The following is a 7,776-nucleotide window of genomic DNA, read 5'->3' as shown; positions in this document are numbered from 1 at the left end:
TGTAAAAGACTCTCTATTCCAAGTCAAAGAATAAATAATTGTAAATGAATCTTCAGTTATCTTGTTACTTTATGCTTATCCTGACCAGTGACTAGTTTGAACTAAGTATTTGCTTATTTAATTTTTCTGGATTATGGGTTGAAAGTCAAAATGCCTAGAAGGACAAGTTTTGTAACACACATTAAACAGGAAACAATATTTTTGAGATCCACAAAAATACACAATTTCTGCTATTTGGGGAGAAATTTCTGCTCTCCTGATTTATCATATTACTTTATTTTGATCAAAATTTAAAGATACTGTGTTTCAAAAAATGAAGCAGTGAAAATACAATTCAAATAGCAATTAGCCTCATAGAAAGAAAGATGAAAAAAATGAGAGAGGTTGGAGTAAGATGAAAAGTATATGTTTTCCTTATAATGAAGGCAGACAGTATCCAGTACAAGTACATTGTAAATACTTACTCTATAGACTCTACAACTGCTAGTTTTCTCCATTTACCCTTGCAGATTCTTTCTCTACCCTCCTCTGCTCTGCTCTATACTCTGGGAAACTACTTGTTATAAATTGTACCTATTGAAATCCCTTTAACTCAGGTTCTGGTTGGATTAGCAACATGAGAGCTGATTGTGGAGAGAAAAAGAAAGCTCAAAGTAATTATTTCCTTTTTCCTTTCCCTGCCAGAGTAAGGTTTTAGCAGCGGCTGCTCCCTTTGAGGTGCTCATCATCTACTACAGTATTTGCTGGTGTCTGGTAACTCTTACCCCTTCCTCATTGAGGCGTAAGAGTTTCCTACTCTTGCTAGCTCCTGGGTGCATCACCATGGCATACTGCACTGAATTCTGCCTACACTTCTACAGACTGTTTCTTCCTTAAACTTGTTTCAACTAACCTTTGATGTGCTGTGTGTTTCATGGTGGGACTCTGAATAATACAGTAACTATATCTAAAGTAGTTTTCTTTTTAATAGAATCTTTATGCAAGAATGAGAGTTCAGTTTTGGGGTGCCTTCTACATTTTTATGAAAACATGTAAATTCAAAAAATTTAGCCTACCTAAAAGCAGCTTCTCAGCTCGTTCTCAAAGCTCTGTCAGTTTCAACCTACTCACCTGCACTCCAGCCTTCACCATGTGCATCAGGGTGACCCAGAAGTCCTACAACATGTCCACCTCCAGAGCCTAGGCCTTCAGCAGCTGTTCATACATGAGTGTGCCTGCTGCCCACATCACCTCCTCTGCCTTTTCCTGAGTGGGTGGCAGCAGCAGCAGCTTCCAGGGTGGTCTGGTCACCTGCATGAATGTAGTCGGGGTTGTGGTGTGGCCAGGGGTGTGGGGGCGCGTCACAGCTCTCTCAATGAACCAAAGCCTGCTGAACCCCTGTAAGCTGGCAGTGGGCCCCAGCATCCAGACTGTGCACACCCAGGAGAAGGAGTAGATCAAGACCCTCAAAAACAAGTTTGCCTCCTTCATCGATAAAATGTAGCACCTAGGGCAGCAGAACAAAATTCTGGAGATGAGGTGGAGCCTTCTACGGTAGCATGGAGCAACATGGGCAATGTGTTCAAGAGCTATGTCAACAATCTTGCATGGCAGCTGAACACACTGGGCCAGGAGAAGCTGAAGCTGGAGGTGGAGCTTGGCAATGTGCAGGGGCTGGTGGAGGACTTCAAGAATAGGAGGAAGAGATCAAAGTGAGTGTAGACATGGAGAATGAGTTTGTTCTTAACAAGAAGGATTTGGAGGAAGCTTATGTGAACAAGTTGAAGCTGGAGTTTGCCTGGAAGAGCTGACTGACAAGATTGGCTTCTTAAGGCAGCTGTATGAAGAGGAGATCTTTAATCTGCAGTCCCAGATCTCAGACATGTCCGTGGTCCTGTCCATGGACAACATCTTCTCCCTAGACCTGGACAGCATTATCTCTGAGGTCAAGGCCTACTATGAGGGCATTGCCAACTGCAATTGGGCTAAGACTGAGACCATGTACTGGATTAAGTGGGAAGAGCTGCAGATATTGGCTAGGAAGCACAGGGATGACTTCCATCACAGACGATGGAGGTTTCCAAGATGAAACAGAACATTAGACAACTCTAGGCTGAGATCAAGAGACTCAAAGGCCAGAGGGCTTCCCTGGGGTCTGCCACAGCTAATGCTTAGCAGTGCAGGGAGTTGGCCATTAAGGACACCAGTGCCAAGCTGGCCAAGCTGGAGGACAACCTGCTGTGAGCCAAGGAGGACGTGGCATGGTGGCTGAGGGAGCTCATGAACATCAAGCTGGCCTTGGACATGGAGATCACCACTGACAACAAGCTCCTGGAGGGTAAGGAGAGCTTGTTGGAGTCTGGTATGCAGAACATGAGTATCCAAACTAAGACCACCAATGGCTACTCAGGTGGGCTGAGCTTGGCTTACTGGGGCCTCACAAGCTCTGGCCTCAATTATGAACTCAGCTTCTTCCAGTGTAACTTCAGCTCTGGTGAGGGATCCAGTTCCTTCAGCCCTGTCAGCTTCTCCATGGCAATGATTGTGAAGAAGATTGAGACCTATCATGGGAAGCTGGTGTGCAAGTCATCTAATGTCCTTCTGTCCAAGTGAACAACATCTGTGGTCCCTCCTGGCCTCCTACTCCTTTGGTTACCATAGAGCCTTTGTGGGCAGGAGCTATACAGGGGAGCCTTGGAGAACAGGAGACATGCCTGAGGCTCAGCACAGGTCCTCAGCCTACCCTTAGCAGGGAGTCTGCGGCCCTGGGTACCCCCTCTTGCCAGTACCCCCTACTAAAAGCCAATTCAAGTGTCTTTTCCCAAATAAAGCCTCAGATGACTCTGCAAATCCCCAAAACAAAACAAAACAAAAATTTTAGCAAACAGAGAAGTGGACATCTATACAGATTTATGAATTTCCACAAGCATTATATATTCATGTAATCCAGATCAGGAAGCAGAGGATTACCAGATCTCCCTAAATCCCCTTTGTGCTTCTAGTAACTAAATGTTAGGTATAACCAATATTCTAAATTATAACTATATTAGAATCTCTTTTTAAACTTTATATATGAAGGAATTCATCCAGCATGTACATTTAGTGTCTGGTTTATTTGCTCAACATGTTTTTGAGATTAATTCATATGAAATATAATATTAATTAGTTCATTCATATCGCTGTGTAGTAAGTAAGTGATTTACCTTTTTACTTTTTTGGGGGGATAAACTTTAGGCTTGCTTTCAGTTTGGTGCTATTTTGAATAGAAGAGCCATGAACATTCCATGCTTATCTTTTAGTGGCTATGCATTTCCTTATCTCTTGGCCATAAACCTAGGATGGAAGTCTTGGAACATGGAATAGTTATATATTTAGCTTAGGTAGATATAGCTGAAGAATTTTCTAAAGTGGTCATACCAATTTACATTCACATCAACAAACTATGAAAATTCCATTTAATATACAGGCTAACTAATGTTTGGAATAGTCATAGTCATAGCCTTTCTCTTTTTCTTTTTTTTTGTTTTGTTTTTTTTTTTTTGTTTTTTTTTTTTTTTTGTTTGTTTTAAGTAAGCTTTATGCCCAGCATGGAGCCCAATGCAGGGCTTGAACTCATGACACTGAGATCAAGACCTGAGGTAAAATCAACCGTCAGAAGGTTAACCAACTGAGCCACCCAGGTACTGCAGTCATAGTCTTTCTAATTAAGCCCTCCTGTTGTGTGTGAGCTTAATAAACCATAATGTCTAAAGACCATCAGGAACACACCTAGAGTCAAAGTAGATTTATTAACTTGCTGTAGCAATGATGATGGGACAAGTGTGGAATTGTAGGTTGTGTCAGTAAAGGATAGCATGGGCCTTTACTGTTTTTTGGTTTATCCTAGGTGATTTTTGAGAAGGAAAATAAAAGGGGATTATGTTCTGGATTAGTATTTGTTATGGAATGTTGGCAAATTACTATGTGTATTTTAATAATTTTTAATCTAGTAGGTAAAGTGGAAAAGTAGAGCTAGAATTGTCATAGTTACAGATGTAGTGGCCAAGTATTTGGTCAGGAGAGAGAAAGAGATAGTAATTTTTGTTTTTGTGTGATGTCCTTGTATTTTGTTTTGTTCTGTTACAGCCATGGAGTAAGTAATGTCATCAGATGTTGATATTCTGTTAAGTTATTTAAATTCAGCAGGAACACCATGGATTGGTATAATTTCTAGGCAAGCTACCAGTTGTCAGCTATCAGGGTAATTGTGTTATTCTCTGTTTACCATTTTGGCCAAAGGTAGATAAAGGCTTCATTAGATTATCTGACTATCTATCTATCCATCATCTATCTAATTTTTCTATCATCTATCTAATCCAAGTTAGCTAGCATGTAGTTCAATAATGATTTCAGAAGTAGAATCCAGAGAATCATCCCCTACATATAATACCCAGCGCTAATCCCAATAAGTGTCCTCCTTAATGATCTTTTCCCATTTAGCCCATCCTCCCCACCCAAAACTTCCCCAGCAACCCTGAGTTTGTTCTCTGTATTTAAGAGTCTCTTATGGTTTGTCTCCCTCCCTGTTTTTATGTTACTTTTGCTTCCCTTCCCTTATATTCATCCGTTTTGTGTGTTAAATTCCACATATGAGTGAAGTCATATGATATTTGTCTTTCTCTGACTAATTTCGCTTAGCATAATACACATCCACATTGTTGCAAATGGCAAGATTTCATTCTTTTGATTGCCGAGTAATATTCCATTGTATATGTATACCACATCTTGGCAAAGCGTCTATTCATGTCTTTTGCCCATTTCTTCACTGGCTTATTTGTTTTTTAGGTGTTGATTTTGATAAGTTCTTTATAGAGTTTGGATACTATCCCTTTATCTCATATATCATTTGCAAATATCTTCTCCCATTTCGTCATTTGTGTTTTAGTTTTGCTGATTGTTTCATTCACTGTGCAGAAACTTTTCATCTTGATGAGGTCCCAGTAGTTCATTTAGCTTTTGTTTCCCTTGCCTCCAGAGATGTGTTGAGTAAGAAATTGCTGCAGCCGAGGTCAAAGAGGTTGTTGCCTGCTTTCTCCTCTAGGATTTTGATAGCTTCCTATCTTACATTCAGGTCTCATCCATTTTGAGTTTACTTTTGTGTACAGTGTAAGAAAATGATCTAGGTTCATTTTTATACATGTTGCTGTCCAGTTTTCTCATTACCATTTGCTGAAGTGACTGTCTTTATTCCATTAGATATCCTTTCCTTCCCTGTCAAAGATTAGTTGGCCATACATTTGTGGGTCCATTTCTGGGTTCTCTATTCTGTTTTAGTGTTTGTTTTTATACCAGTACCATACTGTCTTGATGATTACAACTTTGTAATACATCTTGAAGTCCAGAATTATGATGCCTTCAGCTTTGCTTTGCTTTTCTTTGTCAGGATTGCTTTGGCTATTCAGAGTTTTTTCTGGTTCCATACAAATTTTCGGATTGTTTGTTCTGGCTCTGTGAAGAATGCTGGTATTATTTTAATAGGGATGTCATTGGATATATAGTTTGCTTTGGGTAGAATCCACATTTTAATAATATTTGTTCTTTCAATACATGAGCATGGGGTATTTTTCCATTTTGGGGGTTATCTTCTTCAATTTCTTCCATAAGCGTTCTGTAGTTTTTAGTGTATAGATTTTTCACCTCTTTGGTTAGGTTTATTCCTAGGCATTTTATGGGTTTTAGTGCAATTGTAATTGGGATTGATTCCTTGAGTTCTCTTACTCCTGCTTCATGATTGTTATGTAGAAATGCAACGGATTTCTGTCATTGATTTTATATTCTGTGACTTTGCTGAATTCATGGATCAGTTCTAGCAGTGTTTTGGTGGAATCTTTTGGGTTTTCCCAATAGAGTATCATGTTGTCTGCAAAGAGTGAAAGTTTGATTTTTTTTCTCGCTGATTTGGATGCCTTTTATTTCTTTGTGTTATCTGATTGCTGAGGCTTGGACTTCCAACATTATATTGAATAACAATGGTGAGAGTGGACATTATTGCCTTGTTCCTGTCCTTAGGAAAAAGTTTTCAGTTTTTCCCCATTGAGGATGATATTCGTGGTGAGTCTTTCATATCTGGCTTTTTATCTTGAGGTATGATCCTTCTATCCCTACTTTCTTAGGCTTTTTATCAAGAAAGGATGCTGTATTTTTTCAGATGCTTTCTTTGCATCTATTGAGAAGATCATGTGGTCCTTATCCTTTCTTTTATTAATGTGATGTGTCACATTGATTAATTTGTGGATATTGAACCAGCCCGGCATCCCAGGTATAAAGTGATTATGGCGAATAATTCTTTTAATTTATTGTTGGACCTGGTTGCTTAGTATCATGTTGATAATTTTTACATCCATGTTCATCAGGGAAATTGGTCTGTAGTTCTCCTTTTTAGTGGGGTATTTGTCTGGTTTTGGAATCAAGGTAATGCTGGCCTTGTAGAATGAGTTTAGAAGTTTTCCTTCCATTTGTATTTTTTGGACCAGCTTCAAAAGCATAGATGTTAACTCTTCTTTCAATGTTTGGTAGAATTCCCCCTGGAAAGCCATCCAGTCCTGGACTCTTGTATTTTGGCAGATATTTGGTTACGAATTTGATTTCTTTACTGGTTATGGATCTCTTGAAATTTTCCATTTCTGCCTGCTTAAGTTTTGGTAGTGTATATGTTTCTAGGAATCAGTCCATTTCTTATAGTTTGCCCAATTTATTGGTATATAATTGCTTTTAATGTTCTCTTATTATTGTTTGTATTTCTGTAGTGTTAGTTGTGATCTCTCCTCTTACATTCATGATTTTATTTATTTGGGTACTTTCCTTTCTCTTTTTGATCAATCTGGCTAGGTTTTATCAGTTTTGTTAATTCTTTCAAAGAACGAGCTCCTGATTTCATTGATCTGTTCTACTGGGTATTTATTTATTTATTTATTTATTTATTTATTTATTTTGATATCATTGATTTCTGCTCTATTCTTTATTATTTCCTGTCTTCTGTTGGTTTGGGGCTTTATTTGCTGTTCTTATTCCAGCTCTTTTAGCTGTAAGATTAAGTTGTGTATCAGACCTTTCTACCTTCTTTAGAAAGTTTCTGTGGATAGGTCTGCTGCAAACCTGATCTGTCTTCTCTTATAGGTTAATGACTTTTGTCCCTTTTTACTTTCATAATTCTTTCCTTATCTGTGTATTTTGTGAATTTGACTATGATATGCCTTGTTGATGGTAATTTTTGGGGGGTTCGCTATGCTTCTTGAATTTTGATGTCTGTGTCTTTCCCTAGATTAGGAAAGTTTTCTGCTATAATTTGTTCACATAAACCTTCTACCTCTTCTTCTCTCTCTTCATCTTCTGGGACTCCTATGATATGGATGTTATTTCTTTTTAATAAGTCACTGAGTTCTCTAATTTTTGTATCATGTTCTTTTGCCTTGGTTTCCCTCTTTTTTACTGCATTATTCTCCATAATTACATCTTCTATATCACTGGCATTTATTCAAGATTACATTGGGTTATAGAATTTTTAATTTCATCCTGACTAGATTTTACTTCTTTTATGCCTGCAGAAAGGGGTTCTGTGCTTTTTTTCAACCCCAGCTAGTATTATTATAGTTCTGAATTCTAGTTCACAGATCTTGCTTATATGTGTGTTGATTAGGCCCCTGACTGTCATTTCTTCCCATTATTTCTTTTGGGGTGAATTCCTTTGTTTTGTCATTTTGGAGGAAGAAAAATAATTAATAAAATAAAATTTAAAAAAATAAAAAAATTGAAAACAAC

General features: G+C 38.2%; 1 pseudogene; it reads left to right on the top strand.

Annotated features, from left to right (window-relative positions):
- The first annotated feature begins 603 nt into the window (after window positions 1-603).
- LOC125910908 (keratin, type II cytoskeletal 8-like) lies at window positions 604-2,753 on the top strand (annotated as a pseudogene).
- The last annotated feature ends 5,023 nt before the right edge of the window (window positions 2,754-7,776 follow it).

This window comes from Panthera uncia, assembly GCF_023721935.1.
Source record: "Panthera uncia isolate 11264 chromosome C1 unlocalized genomic scaffold, Puncia_PCG_1.0 HiC_scaffold_3, whole genome shotgun sequence".
NCBI classification, from domain to species: Eukaryota; Metazoa; Chordata; class Mammalia; order Carnivora; family Felidae; genus Panthera; species Panthera uncia.
This window is presented reverse-complemented; position numbering and strand designations above follow the sequence as displayed.